This window comes from Pinus tabuliformis, chromosome 1_2 (assembly GCF_031772625.1).
Source record: "Pinus tabuliformis cultivar Carrire ecotype Pingquan chromosome 1_2, CPIR1, whole genome shotgun sequence".
In the NCBI taxonomy this organism is placed as follows: domain Eukaryota; kingdom Viridiplantae; phylum Streptophyta; class Pinopsida; order Pinales; family Pinaceae; genus Pinus; species Pinus tabuliformis.
Genome location: NC_142298.1, coordinates 1,282,362,834 through 1,282,388,225, shown reverse-complemented (window position 1 = coordinate 1,282,388,225; position 25,392 = coordinate 1,282,362,834).

The window sequence follows — 25,392 nt, the reverse complement described above, 5'->3', positions numbered from 1 at the left end:
ATGTCCACCAACCTTATCAAACATACCAGCATCAAATGCATTATGCTGGTATGCAAAGACCAACTGCTCAGGCAATCCCATCTTATCGTGGGTATGCTTCACCTAACCTGAATTATCAGTTACCCTTTGTGGCAACCTTAGAGTTACCTGATTTAAATCGGTTAACAAACAATCTAATTGCTTACGCCCCTTGGTGGCCAGCGATTCCACATAAACTTCCATCAGATATTCCTAAATTTAATGGAAATCCGGGTGAAGATCCATCGAATCACGTGATGACCTTTCATCTATGGTGTTCATCAAACACCCTAAATGATGATTCGATAAGACTTCACCTCTTTCAGAGGACGTTAACGGGTCCAGCGGCAAAGTGGTACATTGAATTGCCTAGAGCTTCGTTCGACAAATTCAGTACCTTAGCCACAACATTTTTAACCCATTTTCAATTACCAATAAGGTACGAAACGGGAACAGAACTTCTTACCAACTTCAAATAGACAACGGCCACTCACATATCTGATCATATACATGAGTGGCGACGTCGTCGTAGGATGGTAAAAACGTACATCCCCGATCAGCTATTAGCTGAATGGTTTATCAAGTCATTACTGCCTTCCATCACGGAAGATGTGGCAAAGGGGGGAGTCGTAACAGAAGAGCAAGTTATCGCTCGTGCACAATATCTGGACTTGATCTACAATCAGTCCGGCACTCTCTACGACAAAATACCTGATGCCCCTAGACCGGAATTCTCAATTCCTCCTCCTCCTAAATCAAACAATGACTCTCATGCCGGCGATGGCGTGATTGGCATGACAGACACAAAATCAACAAAGGCTACATCCAAAAAGGCCCGTAAGATTTCAGGTCAAAATGTGCAAGACGAACGTCTTGCTTCGGAGGTAAATGTCGTATCGACAGATAAAGGCAAAGAAACCAAGCAACCAGGAAGCAAGAAGAAGGGCAAAGGGAAGAAGAAGAAACATGAGGAATCATCACTTGAAAAATCTTCTTCAAACCCTCCTGGAGATAGGAAACCAAAAAATCCATGCTTCATATGCGATGAGGATCATTGGACCGCAAATTGTCCACACAAAGCTGAGCTTAAGAAATTCTTGAAGAATTCAAAAACCTCCGTAGTGTTAACTGATCCGTTTCCAAATCCAGGAACAAATCTAGTTGATAATGGAAATGCTTCCCCGTCTCAAGTGCTAATGTTGTCGGTTTGAAAACAACAAAATGATGCTTTGATATCGACAAGGAACAAAGATTATGGGAATCCACAGCTGTCGAACAACAAGGATAAAGATCAACCAAGTAGTTCGACAACAACTTCGACAGAAGTTGGACCAACCACCATTCCTGAATTAACGATAAAACCGCCAAAGGGAGTAGTACACAAGTCGACATTTAATCCCCGCGCTAGAGCGGCACAGCATTATAACATAGTGGAAGATTTGGCCCAATCGCCATCCGCTATGTCGACTCTTGAAGTACTACAAAATTGCCCATCCCAAAGGCAGGCTTTATTATCAGCCATTGGTGGGGTTGACCCAAAGGATTCCAATCTTGTATCCTTCGATCATAAAGGATACGATCCTCAGTTACCAGCTCAACTAGATTTCCTTATTCAAGTGAAAGCCCTCAACATAACTGTTCATCGAACAATTATTGATGAGGGGGCATCTACATGCATTATGTCGATGAGTTGCTGGAAAACTTTAGGATCTCCAACCTTGTCGCGATCTTCGACAACATTAAAAGCATTCGATGGAAGGACATATACCCCATATGGTATCCTAAATAACTTGAAAGTTGAACTAGGAGGGAAAACGGTAGAGATAGATGTTGAAGTCATCGATGGGAATCTTGATTACAACATCCTACTAGGAAGACCATGGATTTATGCCATGGCAGCTGTTGTGTCGACCTATTTCAGAAAGATTGCATTTCCCTTTCAAGGAGGGATTACAATCGTTGATCAACAAAACTTCCTCCCCAATGGTTCTCAAGTTACGGGAAGCATTCCAATGATCCATGGAAGCACCCATTCACTTCAAAATATCGGAGTAGGCCTACTAAAAGACCCTATATTAATGGGAACTTTCGCACTTCCACCTCCAATCAATATGGGAGAAGTAGCATCGGTAGGAACCTGCAATATGATATCTTCGACACGAAAGATCTCAGAAGACGATATCGACATGGGTCATGAAATGGTTTTACCCCCAAGCCCAATGGAAATATTGTAGCAATCAATGTTCCTAGCATGGGAGGCAAACCCAAGTCAACGCTCATCAAGCGTTTGGATATATAGGTCTAGAGAATACGGTACTCCTTCAGATCCTTGGTCGCGAGTGCATGTCACCGACGAAGGAATTATCCAATCAATGGTAATCAAAGGAGCACCATGGAATGATTCCCACCATCGTTCCCTTCTTCCGGATTGTGGAGAAGATACTCAAGATGACCTTTATCATCCTTCAGTCTTTGATTTTCTATCAAATACTGTAAATACGGTGGATTCCGAGCGAAACTTATCCAACATTGAAGAGACTATAGCCATAAATATCTCGACCAAAACAGATGTTGTAGAGAATATTTATGTTGGCAAATGTTGTTCTCCTTCAGAACTGGAAATATATAACGCTCTTTTTCGCGAATTTAGAGATGTCTTTGCTTGGTCATATAGTGAAATGCCAGGCATTGACTCGAGTATCGTTGAACATGAAATTAAGATGTATCCAGATGTCAAACCAGTACGACAACGGTTAAGGCAGGTGCACCCCAAGAAAGCCGCTGCTATTAAGGCAGAAGTTGAAAAACTCCTCCATGCTGGCTTCATCTACCCGGTTCCTCTAACCAATTGGGTATCGAATATTGTCCCTGTTATGAAAAAACAAGGGACAATTAGAGTGTGCGTCGATTATAGGGATGTAAATCAAGCTTGTCCAAAAGACAACTACCCTACACCCTTCATTGACCAGATAATTGATGAATGCGCCGGATGCGAAATCTTTTCATTCATGGATGGATTATCCTGGTATAATCAAATAGATATCCGCCCACAGGACCAGTCAAAGACTACATTTATTTGTCCGTGGGGCACATTCGCATATCGAAAATTACCCTTTGGTTTAAAGAACGCAGGGGCGACGTTTCAGAGGGCAATGAATTATGCCTTCCATGACATCAAAAACATCGTTCAACCATACCTCGACGACCTTCCGGCTCATTCGCGAAAGCGGACTGATCATCCGCAGCATTTAAGAGCGATATTTCTACGTTGCCGACACTACAAGATACGACTCAATCCGCACAAATGTGTATTTTTCGTCAGTTCTGGTCGTTTACTTGGCTTTGTAGTCTCCAAGGATGGGATTCGTCTCGACCCCTGTAAGGTCCAGGCAATCATAAATTTTCCTCCACCTTCAAATTTTCTTCAGATTCAGAAACTCCAAGGGAAAGCAAACTTTCTGAGGAGGTTCATTCCAAATTACGCAGAACTTGCTAAAGGTTATACACGTCTTTTGAAAAAGGAGGTACCCTTTGTATGGGATCAGGTTGCGCAAGCTTCCTTTGATGCTTTAAAAGATTCCCTGATGAAAGCATCATTAATGTACGCCCCTGATTATCAAAGAGACTTTAATCTGTATCTGGCTGCAGCAGATACGACCATAGCAATGGTTTTAGTTCAAGAAGTCGATGGAATTGAGCATCCTATATATTATTTAAGTAAAAACTTAAATGATACAGAAAGAAAATATTCTTACGTTGAAAAGCTAGCACTTGCAGTTGTTCAAGCGATACAGAGATTTCGACACTATGTCCTCTTTCAGAAAACTACCATTCTGTCAGATTGCAACCCCATGACTTATATATTGTCGCGATAGTTACTGAGGGGCAAATACTCAAAATGGATAGCAATCCTACAAGAGTTTGATCTGGAATTTGTAAAATCCAAGTCAAAGAAAGCTCTAGTTTTCGCAGAATTATTATGCGATCTCCCATCGTCGTCCAACGATGAAACATCCATAGAATCAATCGTGGATGAGAGTTTGTTTCTGATATCTACAAGCAATGAGTGGTATGGAGATATAATCATTTATCTCCAAACCCAAAAATTTAGGCCAAACACCTCCCACTCTGAACAATAACGTATTCGATACCAAGCAAAAGACTACATGATCGTCGGTGATACACTTTAACGTCGTGGTATCGATACAGTTCTGAGAAGGTGCCTCACCCATGAGGAAGCCGAAAAAGTCCTGAATGAGTGTCATTCAGGCGCGTGTGGGGGGCATCAATCTGGATATGCTACAGCACAAAAAATTTTACGAGTAGGATACTTCTAGCCAACAATGTTCAAAGATTGCATAACCGCAGTCAGAAGTTGCCATGCTTGTCAAATTTTTGATAGCAAAACCAGAAGACCGCCCGCACCTCTACAGCCAATAGTTGTTGTTGGTCCATTCGCCAAATGGGGCATCGATTTCATGACATGTAACCCCACCTCGACCGGGGGGCATGGGTATATCATAGTCGCAGTTGACTATTTTACCAAATGGGCCGTGGCGATGCCTACATTAGATAACACTGGTGAAACAACTGCCCTATTCTTTTTCAATCATGTAGTCGCCAGATTCGGCATACCACGGGCTATAGTCACAGATCATGGATCGCATTTTCGCAATCACATGATGGTCAAATTAGCTGCCAAACTAGGGTTGTCTCACGACAGCTCTACTCCATATTATCCGCAAGCCAACGGACAAGTTGAAGCAATCAACAAGGTCCTGAAACGCATGCTGCAAAGGATGATTGGAGTTCACAAGAGAAGATGGCACCTAATCCTGTACTCAGCTTTGTGGGCCTACCGAACATCGGTAAGAAATGCAACTAGTTTTACACCTTTCCAACTGGTATACGGCCTGGAAGCAGTCTTACCAATCCAGTGTGAAATCTCGTCTCTCAAACTCGCAATTGATCTCCTCCCCGGAACTTCAGAAGAAGAGGCTCGTTTTTTGGAATTAATCCAATTGGATGACACCCGTCATGACGCCGCTTTGGCTAACGAAGCCCATAAGAAACGAGTCAAGGTGCAGTTCGACAAAAATGTCAAACCCCGTGTCTTCTCAGAAGGTGACTTGGTCTTGCTTTATGACCAAGAATCCGATAAATTGGGAGCAGGAAAATTTAAGTCTTTATGGATGGGACCCTATATTTTTAAATGAGTGTTAGCAAAAGGAGCCTACGAGTTAATGGATTATGACGGAGTTCCACTGGCGCAACCTTGTAATGGGTTGTACCTCAAGTGTTACTATGCCTAATAGTAACCTGTATGCTTTTGTTATGTTTTTGTTTTCGCTAAAAGTGTTTATTTTGGTCAAGTAATCCACTTTTTACATTTGTTGCAGATGTCAAACCTATTGGAGTCATGTGTTGGATATGCCGATGGGGCGAGTCGTAGTTCGCAGAACCTGTCCTCCGCAGCCTGGGCCATTTTTTATCCAAGCGGCGAGTTAGTAAGTTTCAAAGGGGTATGTATTGGTCAATCAACGAATAACATCGCTGAGTATAGCGCGTTGATAGAACTACTCTCTGATGCCATCACTCATGGTATACGCCGACTAATTGTCAGGTTAGACTCACAACTCGTAATACTACAACTCACTGGTATCTATTATGTCTGAAATCCAGCTATTTATCGCATGTTCCTAAGAGTTAAGATTTTGGAAAGACAATTTGATCTTATTCAATACCAACATATTTCCAGAAACTTAAACACATTAACTGACTCATTAGCAAACTATGTGTTAGATAGACATTTGCAACATTTATAAAAAGAAGCACATCATCAATGTTTCGCATGTGGATCATGTAACTCAACCAAAATAAAACTCCGAAAATCAAAAATATATATAACTGTTTATGGTTTACACATAATGTTCTGTAACCAAGACAAAATCTGTCAAATGACCCAAAAACTCAAAATGCTAGGGGGCACCCTAGTCTAATGATGCTCGTGATAGCAAGTCACAGCCTGTGCAATCATGCGTAGGAGACGAGTCCATCGTCTGGGCACACCAGTAGTATGCCGTTGTAACCGCAAAGGTAGCTCATCGGTCCTCACATCCGGAATACCGAGAGTGAGGCCCTCAACCTACTCCTGCAAAGCTGTGAGTCTCGGCCACATCAAGGTCACGAAGAACAGCTCTTCCGACGGCCTCCCCTACTGGGGTAGTAGCTGGTACTCTGAGGCGAACTACTGGACGAACAGGACCAACATCTGCATGTACACATGAGTTTGATTAAAGTCTTGATAGAATAAAGCACGAGAACATTACAAGAAAAACGATAAACAACAATATGGTCAAAATTTTTACCTATGGCGCCCCACTACTCGCCATCTGGCAGTACTAAATCTGGATCACCCCAGAAGTCCATGCCAGCATATGGATACTCAGAGTAAACCATCTCCTGACGGTCAAACCACCTGAAGAAGGTATCAGAAAATGAAATCTAAGACTGGCCAGAATGCCTAGACATATGGTCAACCCATCTCTGCATACGTGGTTTAGTAGGAGAAGGTAAATCGAGTGCAATGTACTGCGGCTGCATCAGTGGTATCTTCTCCAAGGCAAAGGCGGTCAAAATAGAACCATACCCAAAGTTCTTCAATTTCTCGTTCTTTATCTTGGTCAATTTTTCTTTCATCACAAGAAGTACTGCGTCGCACCAGTTGAACACCTTCGGTTGGAAGCATTCCAAGGCATGCTGCATATAAGATCGATTGGCTACATGAAGAGACGCACTACCGGCCATCCTACCAAAAGTAAACAGAATAGTCCTAAGGGACCTGCCAGTGACATCACGAATGATGATCTTGCCGTCTTTACTCGGCTGAGATCCTTCTCTACAGTACCGGCGGACATAATCTCTCACAGAATCGCCTCCTCGAGCCGAACCTGACAAAGAGATGGGGGCACCCCGCCTTGACAAGCCAGTCAAAAAATAGATGTCTACTGCAGTCAAGGGGATAGATTTGCCCCTGATCTGAAAAACCTGATTGGTAGGATCCCAAGCATCGAGCAAATACTGCAGTAAGTTGATCTGCTGTCTCATGCTAGAAATGCGGAAGAACTTCAGCAAGCCACAATTCCGCAACGCGTTCACTGTAACTAGATCATGGAGGGCAACCATGTCCTCTTCTTCATGCTCACGTTCTCGCCATGTAAGGGTCATCTTACTCCAAAGACCTCTGAAAAACAAACAAGAGAGGAGTTAGGTCCTAATTTTGGTGAGAAACAGGAAAAAATTCCATCAAAAATTGTGCATCAAATTCCCTTTTTGCGCCCAACGCAGCTGCAGCAGTGTTCTAGGTGCGTTGAATGCCAGATAGCCTTTAGAGAGGGCAACATTCAGCACAGGTTTCGATACACTGAGGGTGCGTTGATGGCAGAACGAGTTCCTCAAACCCCAGGGGCTCAGAAAAGCTAGGAATTAAGCTCAAAATGCAAAATAGAAACCATGAAATGAAAGAGCTCAGGTTTAGCTCCTACCTGGTCCAGACGGCGCCGAGAATCGTCCACAGAATCTCCCGAAATCAACTAATGAACATCGAGGGGGAAAAGCACCTCCAAAGCTCCAACAAACCAAGTTCAAATGAAATGGTAAAATGAGAGGTAAAAAACACTTTTTCATTACTTTTACGTAGTTCAAAGTAAAGTATTAGCATTTTAAACTCATTTTCAAGCAAATATTGTTCATTTCTGACTAGTTTGATGAAGCAGTTGAAAATACAGTACGATCTTTGAAAGAACAAAGCTATTTATGGTAAAATCAGAACAAGAACATCTAATCGAGCAGTGTTCACCGCGAGGTTCAAGCTCGTTAAAAAATAAACCCGGACTGAGCAAGTGTTTCCACCCACGTTTAAGCTCGTTAAAAAATGAACTATTCCTTGGTAAATAACCACCGTGAATGTAGTACTTCAGCCATTAAAGCCTTGGTCATGTTTGCACCATCACCTCCAATTTTCCATTGGCCGATCATTCACCTCCATTTGATTGTTTACCCATTTTGAGGAATAGCTGCGAAGAGTGATTTCACTAGCCATCCTTGTGACACTGCCATGATTGGAAAATTCCAAACCTTACCTGGAATCAGCTGCTACCCATTTTATCACTCGTTCCTCAAAAGACGAGTCTTCTTTAAGCCCCTTTCAGCTGACTCGTAAAATATGAAAAGATTGCCGAGCCATTGGCCTCTCCAGCTCGTTAAAGGGATAGGAAGTGCTATCCCTCCTCTAGATTTTAATCTTTTTGGACCTGAGGGATTATTACACAAAAAGATCGAGCGCTTGTTTTGTTCGGCTCGTTAAAACTATAAAAAATTCATCCCTTCTGTATTGTTTTATACTTTTTCGGACTTAAGGCATTAGATGACGAAAAAGGAATTTTGGAGTTACCTTTATGTACCTTTTCAGACTCTCTAAAAATGAAAAGGACTGAGTTATCTTTGTCGTTAAACTCGTTAAAAAGATTAATAGCGACAAACTTGTCTTTAGACGAGAACGAGTTTCACTATCGCTAGGCTCGTTAAAACATAGCGATGGGTTTGCCCGAAGGGCAAATTATAGAACAAGCATATGTTATCCTCCTCAAGCTTGACAAAAATAAAGAGGTACTGGTCAGCAATGACTGGGGAAAAATTGGGAAAAACTCAAAGAATCTTTATTGGTAGCAAGTCGCTCTTGAACATGACACTCCACTCCGTGTCCGAGTCGGGTTGGGTTGTTTCATTCACCGGCCACATCACCATGGTCACGCCATACCATCCACATTTGGGGTTAATGCTACCAATCCATCACATAAGTGTCGCCGACATGTTCAAGAGAAGTCATCCAGAGAAGTCACCTGTCTCCTACCCACTACCATACATTATACTCCATTCTTTCATGACCGCCATCCTGAACCGTATATCATCAGATTGTTTTCACCTCCATCAAAATCATTTGCTCCATTCCGTGTCATTGATGTGGGATTCATTAAGGCCCTCCTTTGACGGATCACTTCTTGTCGACATCAGCTCATTATCCAAGAAGTTGGTCTAGGAACACCCCATTCAGTACTTTGAAGCTTGCATGCCTTAATGGCAAGTTTCTCACTTCCGGCGATAGGTTTACATCAATGGCCTTCGACCGAAAGATTTTGCGTGGTGTTCAATGCCAAGTCCTTTATTCACACCACGTGAATTGTACCGTAGTACCTTGAGGGTCATTATCATTATCGGTGATTCCTCTCGCGCTTGTTAACAGTTTACATCATTGACTGGTAATCAAGCGATGTCTTTCCATGTTCAACTTTAGAACATTTCTCACATGGATCGACTTGTACTTCGAGTGAAGATCGGACGAGATTGAAGACCCCGGATCTAGTTTCATCCATCCGGGCTGCGATATATATTCAGGAAAATAAAGACATTAAAATGTACAGCATTGCAGCACAGATAATCATCCTACCAAAAGGATGATGGCTCTATCAGAATCATCAGTCTACTCTCAGACGATTGTCTGTCCTATGTACATGAAAATGAATTTATAAAGCTGAGCATGGGAATGCCCGCCTCAGCTAGATCATGAAAAACAGTATGAAGATAATGTATTGTATTGTATCTTATTACAGGTCTCCTCCCAGCATTGAAAGAACTTCGGATCCTCATAATAAAGCATTTCACCCGATTAACGGCCTCATACTTTAGGGGGCAACTGTTATAGACATTTTTGTGCCTTGCAGCACCAAGCATGAAATGTCCATAAACCAAGGGCTCCTAAGTCCCTAAAAGTGTTGTTCCAACCCCTAAAGGAACAAGGTCAACAAATTACAACTTCTCCCAGAAGTTCTCCACCAGAAACTGCTCAAAATCAGTCAAATGAGGATCATCTCAGCTGCTCCACTGGCTGGCTGCGTTGCATAGCACCCAAATACACTAGCTGGGTGCGTTGCAACGCACCTAAATGCACTATCAGGGTGTGTTGAGCGGGAAATGACAAATGGCAGTGCCATTCCGCGAGGTGGAAAGACAATGGAAGCTTCCAGAATCTTCTCCTATGACACTTGCCTCACTGAGTTTGACCAAGGATGAGTAAGAGGCTTTCAGTCTCCAAGTGGAAGCAAGAACTAACAGAGAGAAGACACTAATCAAATGACAAGCTGACTAATCCTCCTTGCATACATCTATATATGGATCCCTCATCCCAGAGATCCAGAGGCTGGAATTTTGCGGATTGCAAGGAATTGTTGTTGCTTTTGAGATAGATATCAGAGTATTGGGTGATTTATGCTTTGTTGGAGGTGAAGAGGGGATTCTTTGTTGGGAGGTTGATGCTGGATCAGGAATCATCGGTTGTAACTCCTCCTGGATCTTCTTGTTATATCAATAAAACTATTTGAGTTTTTTCTACATGCTTGTGTATCATTGATGTTTGTTACATTTGTATGTTTAGCTTAAATCTGATCCTAAGCTATTTATGAATATAGATCCATGTCTTTGTGTAGTTTTCTTCTTCTGTGATCTTACAGGAACTTGGTGAAGCTGGGCAAGTGAGAAAGCAGGTAGCTGGAAGCTGTCAAAGAAGAGAGGGATTGGATCAAAGGATTAGCGCAAGACACAGGTCGGTTCTTTCTATCCCCCTCTATCTTTAATTCATAAAGGAAATACAAAAGTAGTTTTCTCTGTTTGTTTCTAAGGTAACTGTCACACCTTAGTGGGATAGAGTCGTTCTGAATAGACACTTATCCCGGTAACAACGGTTGCTAAAGCGAGATGTCCCTTTCCATTGGGATACCGTCGCTCAGGAATATTTTGAGCGTCTCAAGGGTCTCCTTGTTTCCGCTCCATTGCTCTGTCCTCCGAACTATCATCGCGACTACACTCTGTATTTGGCTGCCGCCGACACCACTATCGGCATGGTTCTCGTTCAAACTGATGATGATGACACTGAGCATGTTGTATATTATCTCAGCCGCAACCTTTTAGACACGGAAACTCGATATGCTTATGTCGAGAAGTTGGCTTTGGCCGTCGTTTGTGCTGTCCAATGCTTCCGTCACTATATTCTGCTACGCACTACCATCGTGGTTTCTGATTGCAACCCCATGACGTATATTTTGTCACACCAGTTGCTGGGGGGCAAATACTCAAAGTGAATTGTCATCCTCCAAGATTTCGACTTGGAATTTACCACTGCCAAGTCCAAGAAATCCCTTGTATTCGCTGAGTTACTTTGCTCTTTGCCATCTTCTTCCCCGCCCTCTCACTCAGAGGATCATATTCCGGATGAGACCTTGTTTCTCATTAGCACCCTCGATCCCTGGTACGGGGATATCATCATATATCTGCAAACGTCCTCCTTTCGCCCTGGCATGTCCAAAGACGCTCGGCGAAGGATTCATCATCAGTCTCAACCATACCGTATCATTGGGGACACACTATATCACCTCAGCGCCGACTCTGTTCTCTGCCGATGTCTAACTCTCGAGGAAGCTGAGCGCGTTTTGAATGACTGCCACTCTGGCGCCTGTGGTGGTCACATGTCCGGATATGCCACTGCCCAAAAAATCCTCCGTGCTGGCTAATTTTGGCCCTCTATCTTTAAGGATTGTATTCTTGTCGTCCGCTCTTGTCATGAGTGCCAGATATACCAGCGGAAGATGTGAGCGCCTCCCGCTCCATTGCACCCTATTGTCACCGTCAGCCCTTTTACAAAATGTGGCATTGATTATACGACCTATAATCCTCGCTCGGCCGGGGGGCATGGGTTTATTATCGTTGTCGTCGATTACTTCACTAAATGGGCCGAGGCGATGCCCACATTAACTGAAGACGGTCACACAGCGGCGCAATTCTTATTCAACCATGTTATCTCGCGATTCGGCGTCCCTCAATCCATCGTCACTGATCATGGGAAGCATTTCCGTAATCATATGATGACGGAACTAACAACCCAGCTGGGCTTACAGTACGATAGTTCGACTCCATACTACCCTCAGACCAATGGCCAAGTTGAAGCTATCAACAAGATTTTGGTTACAATGCTTCAGCGTACTGTTGGCATGCATAAGTCTAACTGCCATTTGATGTTGTCCCCTGCCTTGTGGGCCTACCGAAGCTCCGTGAAGGATGCCACCGGTTTCACTCCATTTCAACTAGTTTATGGACTGGAGGCTACCCTTCCAATCGAGTGCGAAATCCCTTCATTAAAATTCGCCGTCGAGCTACTTCCCAACACTACTCCATTAGAAGAATGCCTTCTTTACCTGGAACGGCTAGATGAGACCCGTCGCCTAACCTCTTTGGCCATTAAAGCACAAAAGAAGCGAGTCAAGACTCACTTCGATCAGACTGTCCATCTGCGTTCTTTTGTTGAGGGAGATTTAGTCCTGCTATATGATCAAGCAAACGATAAGCTGGGAGCAGGAAAACTCGAGCCTATGTGGCTAGGCCCTTACATTGTCAAGAAAGTTTTGCAAAAAGGGGCCTACGAGCTAATTGACTATGAAGGGAACCCTCTCGGAAAGCCCCGAAATGGGCTGTACTTGAAAAAGTACTATGCATGATTCTTGTACACTTTATTTTGTACATACATGTACTTTAGCAGCTGTGTTGTGTGTGTGTGTTTTAGTTTTGAAGGCGTGACTGCCGCTTATTGTGTCTTTCGCTTCTTGTGCAGATGTCTGATGCACCTTATGTTGGTTTCGTTGTTGGTGCCTTCCGCAGTACTCGCAACTTGTCCTCTGCGGCATGGGTGATCTATGATCCTCATGGCGAGTTGATAGATCTTCAAGGTGTGTGTTTGGGTCGTACCACTAACAATGTTGCCGAATATTGTGCTGTAATTGAACTACTTGCTGAAGCAATTAATCTCGGCATTCGTGCATTGGTAGTGAACCTAGACTCTCAACTTGTCGTCCACCAGCTCAACGGGCGATATTCCGTCAGAGACCATCGCATTTTAAGGTTGTATTTACGTGTGAGATTGTTAGAAAGGAACTTTGATTTCATCACATATCAGCATATTCTGAGACAATTGAACACATTAACTGATGCATTGGCTAACCATGTATTAGATAGACATTTGCGTAATATGTAAAACATCATACAAGAAAGCATATAAAGCGCAATAATAAAACCATAGAAATAGGCATATGTATATATATGTGTGTCGCAATGTTTGCACCACGTGCATCATATAGTCCAAAAAATAATACATGTTCCTCTCAAATACCTCCGGAGACGACATGTCTCTCAAAAAATATGCAGGAAAAAGAAGCCTAGGAGTCTAGTCCCGGTGGTGCTCATGATAGCACAACACCGCGCGCACCAAGCGTCTCAACAGACGATGGACACGATTAGGCACTCCCATTGTGTGCCTCTGGTATGCAAATGGCATATCTCCCAGTCTAGCATAGTCAGGAATCCCTCGGGCGAGCCCCTCGAGATTCTGAATCAATTCATCCCCCTCGGCACCCTCTTCCTGAGGGTCGGCTGTGGGCTGGTTCCTCCGAGCGATGGGAGACATACCAACTGGTCGCTCTAGGCCAACATCTGCATGTATATACAATTGCTGTTAGGACAAACATGTATTAACAAAAAAAAAAAAACATATAAAACATCAAAAACAAAAAGAGATCTTACCCAGCTCTCCGTCCCACTCCTCTCCCTCTGGCAGTGGGAGATCCGGGTCTCCGGTAAAGTTGGTCCCTGCATAGGGCCAATCCTCCACCACAATCAGCTGACGGCGGAGCCATATGAAGAACTCGGGCCTCCAGGACATCTGCTGGCCCCCTCCTCCCCTGGGCATCAGTGCTGCCCAGCGAGCCATCCCAGGCTCTCGTGGCAAAGGATCAGCCACTATAGCTCCCTGTCCCTGAAAAATTCATAATCATTCCAAGAAGAATGATACCACGATCGAACCATACCCAAACTGCTTTACCTTTCCTCGCTTGCACTGTGTAAGCTACCTCTTGATGTTAGTGGTCACTGCGGTGGCCCAGTCAAAGAGGGTAGGATTTAGGCATTCTGTGGCTAACAGAAGATGGTTCTTGCTTGCCTCATGGGGCGCCTGCACTCCTATAGCTCGAGTAATGGTGAATAGTATCACCCTGAGAACCAAGTCCGGAACGGTGGGAATATCCACCTTTGCACTGTTCTTTCCAAATTGCGCCCCTGGGCACACTCGGTCTCGAACTTCAGTCATCTTCTCCCCGGAAGGTCTACTCCCAGTCAAAATTAGCCTCTCCCCTCTCCGTGATAACCCCATGATGAAATAGACATCAGACACATCGAGCCCCAGCACTTGGTCCCGTAAACGGAACACTTGGTCATCAACATCCCACAGATCAATTATGAATTGTAGTAGCTCGGGCTGAGCGCGCATGTAAGGCGTAAGAAACAATTTCTTAAGCCCACAGTCCCTTAGGGCGTTCATACACCCTTCATCCTCAAGGAACAAAGCATCCTCGGCATCATGTTCTTGTTCCTTCCATTCTATTACTATTTTGCCTGCTTTCCTGCACCCACAAGAACGCATAAACCACAATTAGATCACTGGTAAACTTGTAATCCAATTAAATTCAAAATGCAATGGGAAATTTTAAGTGGAAAATTGAGTTGCGCGGTTGGCGCGACTATTTCTAAAACAGTCGCGCCAATGAGTGCGACCCTTTTAGAAAAATCTCCCCATTAGCGCGGGTCCGTGCCGGATACCCGCGCTAATGGGCGAAGCCCTAAATTTTTTAATTCCCTCTTGCAGAGGTTGATCAGGAAGCCAAAATGCATAAAAAATGTATGGAAAAGTAGCTAAGGGAAGCGCCTCTTACCTGGAACCGATGAAATCCCGAATGGTTGCATGGATTGGCTGTAATCACCGTCTGAAGTTCACTCCCCAAACAGACCACTGCTACTATTCAGAGAGGTAAAAAGTAAAAGTAATTCTATTTTTACCATTTTCACCATATTTATAAACTTTTTGACTTATACTTAGGTTTAAAAAGTTATTTTTTTGAATATTTTAATATATTTTTGGTCGAAAATGGATTTTACGCTTGCTTCTTGTATAGCGACAGGTCTTTTACGCAACTTCGATGGTGAAACAAGTTGTATTTTATACTTTTTCAGACTCGGTAAATACACGAAAAAGTCACTGTGGAGTCATCTTTCAGCGCTTTTCTGACTCGCTAAACATGAAAAGATCGCCGAGTTATCCCTCTTGACTCGTTAAATGTAAATAAGAGGCGGCCGTCTTTAAACTCTTTTCCGACCGTGTAAAAACGAAAAGATCGTCGGACCTTTGTCGTTTCAGGTTCATTAACGGTTACGAAGCGACGTGGTTTTGATCGCTTTTTTACTTTTTCAGGTCAGAATCATTACTTATGAAAAGTACTCCTCAATCATTATGGTCGGGCAGTTCTTTCGAGCATTGTTTTATACTTTTTCGGGCTCAAGAGACACAACTTTACGAAAAAGGACACCCTTGGAGTTTTATTTTCTGCTGTCTTTTCAAACTCTCTAAACATGAAAAGACGTTGAGTTCTTCCTTTGTCAGACTCGTTAAAACTTGATGACATTGGAATTCGTCGAGATGACGTTACAAGCATATGCTATCCCCGTCAAGCTTGTTAATAAAAATAACTGGGGTACTTGCCAGAAATGGTGGGGAAAAATGGAACCATAATTATTGTCGTGTCGGCAGTGTGTCGCTCTTGAACATGGCACTTGTTTTCTTTCGTGTCTGGGTGGGGACATCTCATCTCATTTTTCACTTGCCTCCATGGATTTGGGTAATCCTGTTTGACCTCTCATCTGCTCATTGCCTTGTCACCATGACCTTTGATCCATTGATGTCAAATACTGCCAATTCCACTATCGTGCCGCCGATATGTTCAAGAGAAGTTGACCTCTGCAAAATAACAACCTCCTTCTGATAGCTCACATAATTTTGATCCACCACAACATTCTTTCTCTGTCTCGTGTCGATGATGTGGGAAACACTATGGCCCACCTTCGATCAAGGTCACTTCCTGTCGACTTCAGCTCATTATCTAGGAAGCTAATCTAGAGACTCCCTTTCGGTGCCTTGGAGCCTGCATGCCTCAATGGCAGGTTCTTCGTGTTCGACGTGAGGTTTTCATTATTGGCCTCCGATCGAATGATTCTATGGGTGTTCGACGCCAGCTCACTGATTCACACGCCGTAGATTGTACCTATAGTACCTTGAGGGCCATTGTCATTATTGGTGGTACCTCTCGCGTCTGTTAATAGTTTTCATTATTGACTAGTAATCAGACGATGTTCATGCATGTTCGACTTCAACTCATGTATTCGCATGCTTGAACTTGTACTTTTGTTTGGGTCGAGATGGAGCACAAGACCCTGGATTTTGTCTATTGGAATCCAGGCTGTGATTTTGTGGATTATTGTTACATGACTCATTCACTGGATGGTTGCGACCATACCTAAGTCTATTCATCGATCCTCACTGGATGGCTGCGCCCATACCATGGATCTAGATTATTATATACTCTGTTATAGATGGCTGCGCCCATACCACATATATCATGTACTTGAGCTATCAGTTGTATCTCTCTATGCAGATTCTCCGGCAGCAGCTGCATGTGTTCTTGTAAAGCATTTCACCCCTCTCTCTGTCTTGGGCCTCATGCTTTAGGGGGCATCTGTTACACAGTAATTTGTCACCATTGGTCACCGTCCCTGTTTCCCCTTTCCCGCACTTTGGAGGACTCATTCCGGGACCTGTGAGAAGTGACATGGCTTGAAAACACTTGCATTATGTTCCCCTAAGTATGGACTTCATATGCCTTGAAGACATCTCATGCAGAATATCCTTAAAAAGTCCCCTTTTTCCATTAGCGTGGATCCACAGTGTATCACCCGCGCCAATGGGGGAAATTCTCCAAAGAGGGCGCACCCATTGGCGCTCTGTCTCAGAATCTTACCTGCGCCAACCAATTTTGGGAAAGCTTTTTAACAAATGCACGCCCGAGATTTGTTTCCTTTCGACTCATGAGGCTTTTCAAGGATAATGCCATCTCATGGATGTCAAGATTCATCGTATCTCTATCCATAATAGCTTTTCAAGGATAATTCTTATCCCATGGATGTCTGGATTCATTGTATCTCTTCCTCCTCCTCCATCTATAAAAGCTTGTTCTGGTGGATTTGACAAGCTAGTTTTTGAGCATAGGGAGAATGACACTGGGAGAAGTCTGAGAGATTGTTGAGTCTTCTTTGCATTCATAATCAAAGAGAGAGAGAGGCTTGTTCCCGATCCCGACAAGCTTTGCAAGACATGTGTAGCTGATCACCCAGCCAAAGGAGGATTTGACGTCAGAACTTCGGTTGTATACTCCTTTGTTGATTATCAATAATAGATGACTATCATTATGGTTCCATTCTTACTGTTCATTATGATGATGTTTGGATTATATCTTTTCTGACCGATATATAATTGCATCTATTGGATTTTATGCTTGTATTCGTATCGTTCTTTGCATGTGCAGGTGTCCATTCACGGAGATTGTGAGGATCGTGACCGGCCGGAGCAAAGGAACGGGAGTGTCAACTCTTCTACAACACTAGCGTTGGAATCCAAGTAGGTTCTCATAATCCACTTTTAATTTGCAATTAGGAACTTGCGTGATAGCATTGTTTGATTGTTGCTAGACCCATTTTGGGCTAGTGGGATCGCCTCTGTCCGCAGAGGGGATTTACCTCTCCAACAGGTACCTTTATGTATGTTAAAATGCTTTTTGGACTTAAAAATGCAGAGGCCACCTTTCAAAGGGAAATGGATATTTCCTTTGCTAAGGAAATCCATGATTTCCTAGTTATATACCTTGATGATATCACAATGTTTTCCAAATCAGATCAACAACACCTGGATCATCTTAGGCAGGTCTTTATTAAATGCAGGAAATATGGCATCTCCCTAAATCCAAAGTATTTATTTGGTTTGGAAGAAGGAAAATTATTAGGCCACATTATCTCTAAAGATGGTATCAGGATTGACCCAACCAAGATTGAAGCTATTTTGCAAATACCTCACCCCAGAAACATCAAAGAACTTCAGGCATTTTTAGGAAAAATAAATTTTTTAAGAAGATTTATCTCTAACCTAGCTGAACTAATTAGACTGCTAAATAACATGTTGAAAAAAGATTCGGCTATTAAATGGACAGTAGAGGCTAAGAAATCATTTGAAGATATAAAATTAGCCTTGACTCAAACACCAATCCTCATAAGTCCAATGTTTGACAGAGAATTTATCATTTTTTCTTTTGCATCTGAACATAGTATTGTTGTAGTTTTACTACAGAAGAATGATCAGGGATTTGAACAACCAATAGCCTTCTTTAGTAAAGCTCTAAGAGATGCATCCTTAAAGTATAACATAATGGAAAAATAGGCTTTTTCTTTGGTAAAATCTATCAAAGATTTCAGAGTCTATATCTTGTACTCTCACATAGTAGCTTATGTTCCCAATGCTGTGGTCAAAGACATTCTAACACAAAATGGAGTTGATGGAAAAAGGGGAAAGTGGATAGCTACCATATTAGAGTATGACATAGAGATCAAACCTACAAAACTAATCAAAGGCCAGGGATTGGCCAAACTTATGGCTGAAACAAATTGCCAAGCCCTAGGTATAAATTTTATTGCAGAACTGGATAATGAAGAGGAGATGGTGACTCCACAGATCAGCCAAGCCTTTTTAGATTCACCTTGGTATGCTGATATAATTTACGTTATAAAAAATTTACAAGCTCCTCTAGGGTTGTCCAGAACCAAGAGTAGGTTTTTGAAAATGAAATCTTTGAAATTCTGCATAATTGATAATACTTTATTTTGGAAAAATCATGAAGGCATTCTGTTGAATTGTTTATTAAAGGAGGAATCTGACAAAGTACTCCAAGAATTTCATGCAGGTGATTGTGGAGGACACCTCTACTGGAAGACAATAGCTGATAAAATCCTCAGAGCTGGATTTTACTGGCCAACCTTGTTTTCTGATGTGAAAAAATTTGTAACCTCCTGCCACAAGTGTCAGATCTTTGAAGGGAAAATAAAAATTCTACCTTTACCTTTGAAACCCATTTCTACTGAAAAACCTTTTCAACAGTGGGGTCTAGACTTCATTGGTGAAATTCACCCCCCCTCTTCTGCTCAACATAAGTGGATCTTGACTGCCACATATTACTTTACAAAGTGGATAGAAGCCATTCCCTCCAGACAAGCCAATAATATTGTCATCATAGGTTTTCTAGAGGCCAATATTCTGTCCAGATTTGGTTGCCCCAATAAAATTATCACAGACAATGCTACAGCATTTAAATCAAAGAGGATGATTGATTTCTACCATAAATACCATATAACCCTTGGTCACTCTACAGCCTACTATCCACAAGGGAATGGACTTGCAGAATCTTCCAACAAAAGCCTAATGAATATTATTAAAAAATTACTGGAAGACAATAAGAAAATGTGGAACAAGAAACTGATCAATGCTTTGTGGGAAGACAGGCTTACAACTAAGAAATCTATTGGTACCAGTCCCTATCAGTTAGTCTATGGGATGGAAGCAATCTTCCCTTCATCAGTAGGAATCCCAGTGATGAAACTACTCCAGGAATCCCAAGTCGAGCCCAATGATATTCAAAGGAGAATCAATCAGACCATTCATTTGTAGCAAACCAAGGAGGAAGTATACATCAGAGCCCAAGTACTTCAAGAGAAACTCAAGAAAGTTTTTGATAAAAGAACCAACGCAGAAGACTTCTATCTTGGTGATAAAGTTTTGAAGTGGGACTCCAGAAGAGAAGATAAAGGGAAACATGGGAAGTTTGACTTCCTATGGAAAGGTCCATACATTATATATGCTTTCAGGGGTAATAATGCCTACTTTCTCAAAGAATTAAATGGTGCAGAGGTAGAAGGAGGACCAGTAAATGGTCGAATGTTGAAGCACTATATTGATCCAAGTTACTAATTTTACCAGTTTCAGTTGTACATATTATATCCTTCATAATGTTTAGAGTGGATTGGATGGTAAAGTTTTGGAGTTGAAGCCCGAAGAGAAGGCCCTAAGCTTCAAAAGTGTCACTGTCATAAATATTAATAAAACAACAGAATAAAGGAAAAATTGCAGAATAAAATCACAGTCTTTCAGAAGGCCATTGATCTACAGTTCTTGACTTTCCACCAGGGAAATCCATCCCCAAGTGGAGCCACTATTATGTTCCTATACCAATAGGTGTCATAATTTATGATTGACTTAGTATATCTCTGTAATATGTATATGGCTTTGCTTTCTGCAAATGTTTTCCATATTCTAGAAATTCAAAAAAAAATTAAAAATGTAAAGAGGCTATGTCCTAAAAGAAAAATCAAAGGACAAAAATAATGGAATAGGTCAAAAAAGATGAAAAATGAACCCCAAGGAAAAAGAAAAAGACCATGAAAGTGTGCAAGTCAAAATTGCCACTACCATTTACTTTGATGTAAAATAAAAAGATTGTGTGAAGCTTGTTACCTTTGCCACAATCCATGGATAGTCAAAATGTTTAAACTTGGCTATTTCATGTTTTGAATTTCATGTTGATAGATAGAGAATAAAATCTGACCAAACAGTGTAATCTTGGTAGATAATTAGATTAGTTAGAGTAAATAAAAGGAGCTTAACAGTCTAATCTGAGCCCTTAGATGTAATAAGGTTAGACTTAGATAGATTTCCATTGTAAAAGAAAAGAAAAGTTTGATAAGGGTTTGCCAGTTTAAGTGCACCCTAATAAAAAGTAGAAAAATGGTAGGATGTGTAGGTGGGTAAGTAGATGAATGGTTGTAAAATGGTGTATGATGAATGATTAGTTGAAATTTATATTATTTACTTTCATCATCATATTACTTTAGAAGTATGGATAACAATGAGACATTTACAAAGTCAAGTTATTAATTTCCTCATTCCTTTTACCCATAATTTCACTAATTTTCCCACAAATAACAATCGAAGCGCCTAAAACCTTAAGTCAAAGGGGCTCAGAGCATTTCTCTGACTTTTGGAGGGACCAGACCCTCGGCCCAATGACTTACAGGTTCCAGGCGCTAAAACCCCCTCATAAACATTAACCCCCTTCATCATTCACTCATTTCCCCTAAAAAGCCCTTTTCCTAGAGTAAAATCACTATTTACTTAGGAAAAGTAATTATCTTCATGCAAAACTCCTTCTCACAAAAAACCCACAAAATGCATCTAAGCCTAAGTTATAATGTTTAAATGCCAAAAGGTGAAAATATTTCGAAACATTTTACTTAGCGCATTCTTGCCCCCCTTTCCATTTCATATTAACTTTAAAATATTATAGTTAACTCTCGGAAAATGAACCCCATCCCCATATATATTATGAAAATCCCTTATATTAATATCCCACCCCAGTTTGAAACATAAACCCTAATAATAAAGTAATTAGATGGGTTAATTAATTGATCTGCGATTAATTAAGAACTGTAACCCTCCGCCATGTTAAAAGGGATTAATTAATCAAACAGTGATTAATTAATAGCCTTCCTCCAATCACATCGCCCCCGACGTCATTAATCTTCCTAATTCATAATTATTATCCCGTCGGGCACCTCCATAAAATCCCCAGCAAGTCCCATCCCCGACCATCGTACAATCTGACGCCTTCAGATCTGATAGTTGACACTCATATCGGGCGGCCCCCGATGCCAAACTTTACCCGCCTGATGTGAGCGGTTTTACTGTACACCCTACCGCTATGTGTCGCCCGATGAATGGTATCGGGTGGACCTCTCCCAATACCACCATAGCCTCATAAGCGGTATGATAGATTCCGCTTACCGCCTCTGCTTACCGCCTTCACTAAACGATAAAACATCACTTCCATCAGTTGCCGACAACCGTCTCATTTCCATTATACGCGCGAAAAGCATTGAATTTGCCAATAAACCAAAAAATATTCATTATTTTTGTTTTACCAAGAAAAAGAACCTTCTTTTCTCCATGCACACTCAAAGCACGTTCGAGCCGTCACCCTGCTTTCAACTTTCAACCTCCAGAAGTCGTTGAGCTCCCGATTGCCATTGCAGACCTGTGCGCTCCATGCAAACAGTGCACCAAAGCCATTTGTCTCTCCATGCAACCATAACTAGGTATTTACCCCGTTTCAACTAAGAAACCCTGTTTTCCATACTGAACCTGAACTAAATTGCTGTAAGAATTAAGTAATTCAGGGAAATTAAACCGTTTGACAGCCTTCACACTCTCTGAGAAAACCCATTTTTCCATAATTCCCCAAAAATTTCATGCCTTCATCCTTGAATCCACAAGAACCAAGCATGGACACCCCAGTCGCCTTAAATGTCATGCCAGTTACCACTCCTCACAGAGATTTAGACCATCTTCCCCTGGCCGACAAAGACTTCCAGATAAAAGACCTCATCTTTGACGAAACCCCTTTGAAATTACATTCCAAATACGAGATATCTACTTGAACCATGCAGATAAGATAGGTCTCTGGGAATCAAACTTACCCAAGTATCAATTCCCCAGTGTTCATGTCTTCCCAGAAATTATTCATTACTGCCATGCAAACTATGACCCTATCATGAAAGTTGTAATGTCCCCAGACCAGAAAATCCTATTTACCATTACAGCTGAGTCCATAAATGAGATGTTACAGTTGCAGCCTGGTCAAGACCTCACCCCCCTGTCCATTGCTGATTTGCTTGAAAGATTCTCCAAGCTGTCTAGTTCCAGGATTACTCAAATCCTCTAGACTTTCATTTCTAAAGAAAAACACATGCCAAAGGACCCTCCTCCTTACATGTCAGCCTTCTTTTCTAAACTAGGCAAAGATATCACAACAATGCTATCATGCATTTTAGGTTCTACCACTAATGAATATATAGATGAGACTATTTTTGCTGGCATGTCTATTTTTACCCCCAGTCAACCTCCTGCAGTCAAGTTTGATTATGCAAAATTCATTGCAGATAAAATGCATGATCAGTTTATGAGACTTGAAAATGAGAGGGTGTTCAAGTATTCATCAGTCCTGTATCACTTGTTTCTCTACTACCAAACTGATAAGTTTCCCTTCTCTGTCCAAAAGCTTGATACTAGAGGGAATCCTAGATCTATCATCTTCTGGATTGCTCTATTCCACAGGTCTTCTTATTCTCACCATCCATACACAGATTTTATTGACCTATTTGCACATCTAGTAACTACAATTTTATTAGGAAGTCCCCCTCCCAGAATTAGTGCAGAAATTAAGAGGGTTCTCCAGCTGCCCAAATAATACAAAGTAGGGGATTGGTACTTGTACCAAAACCATACTGAAATCAGAATTTATGGGTGTGAGCTTCCTCCTTACAAGTTACCTAGATATCTCCCCATGTGATTATTTGCTCTGGAGTACTACAGGCAAATGATCAATTCTGATGAGATTCACTTTGTTAAAACCAAGAAGAAGGCCCAGCTAAGAATAAAGGATCATTTAGGCCCATTTATTTGCAATAACAGAGAAGCAGGAAAGGAGGCAGATGAAATCCTCCAAAGATTGAGATTAAAACAGAGTTTCATCTGGGCCTATGACCCCCATGGATTCATTTGTAACAGAAGGCAGAAACATAAGCTATCTCCTTATATCCACCATAGGATCCAAGAAATTGAACAATATGCTAAACAAACGGAATGGGTGGAAGGCACTCTGATAGATCAAGATAGTACACAAGTTGAAGTTGACAATGTAATGGTGGACTTAGAAAGAAGGTTTGATGAAGGTTCATTTGTACAGGTGTTTGGAGAAACTTCATCACGAAAGCAGTCACAGTAACACAACACACGACCATCAGAGCAACAAGCAGAAGATTCAGAACAACAAGAAGAGTCAGAGCAGTCTGAAATTTCAGAGGAAATTGCTCAAAATGAACAAATCATGAGAAAATCTCCTGTTTTGCAGACTCCTCTAAATGAGGAGAAGAATTTAAAGAGAAGTCGAGATGAAGCCACACCTTCTACTATGCCTATTGATCAAACTTTTGTTAAAAGGCAAATATTAAACCCATATGCAGAGGAGGAGTATAGTGAGGAAACAATAGGCAACTCAACAGTCGAAAGGAGTGACAGCAGGCCAACCATTCCAATAGGAGGAACACCATCTGTCTCATAGGTACAAGGATTGGAAAGACAGCAGAGTACAGAGGTATCTTCTTTTAGAGCTCCCCCTGAACAGAGCCTGGACATAAAAGGAAATTACAAAGAAATTAAAGCAATGAATGAAAAACTGAAAGCTCAAACCTATGCTCACTACCTCAAAATGGCCCCAACTAACCAGACTAGGCTTATGTCAACTTTTGACATAAAGGAAGGAAAAATTAAAATGAGCTTCCTCAAGCCAACTGTGCAACAACCAAGATCCATGGCTGATTATTTAAAGACTGATTTTGAAGTTTTGGCAAAGGATATCCATCCTATTGGCCAAATAGAGCTGCACAAGCAGACTGATGAAAAGGTCTATTCTACACTGACTAATAAGGCCATCACAGCACACCAATTGCAAAATTCATTGCACAACACCACTGCACAGCTGCAACTGGAAAGGGCCTCCTCTCAGGCTAAAGACACCAGGATAAAAACTCTAGAAGACTTGGTGATAGAATTGGGACATGATCCCAAAGATGTCAAAGTAGCAGAAAAACTGATTAAAAATAAAAATGATGATATAGCTGCACTGAAGAAGTAGCTTAAAATCCCTCCTCTTCACCATCCTCAAACTGCAGAAGTCATAGAGAAACAAAAGGAGGAAGAACTTATGGACCTAGTACTTAAGTTAAATGATCAATTAAAAGAAACTGAAAAGGAATTGGAAAAGGCAATACAGTCTAAGCAGAGTGAGCTAGCCACCGCTCCTCAGACTGTCATACCAATAGTTTCTACAGCAGTACCCTCTACTCTGGCAGCTTCTTTGGCACCCACACTTCCACCAGTGACAGCATTTCCAGTAGCAAAGACTGGTCCAACTATAGGTACATCAACCAGTGCAGGGACAACAGCAGAAAAAATAGATGAAGTGATCAAAGCCATGGAACAAATGAGTATCCAAGCTACAGAATTGAAAAAGCTCAAGGAACAAATGTCAAGTTTGGAAACAGACTATGAGCTAGCACAGATTCAAAACAAAGAAGAAGAAAGAAAAAACAAAAGGATGGAGGAAAGAATCAAAGTCCTGGAGAAGGACTTGACATTAGAAAAACCACTGGGAGATATGAGAAATATATTGTGGGCCAATA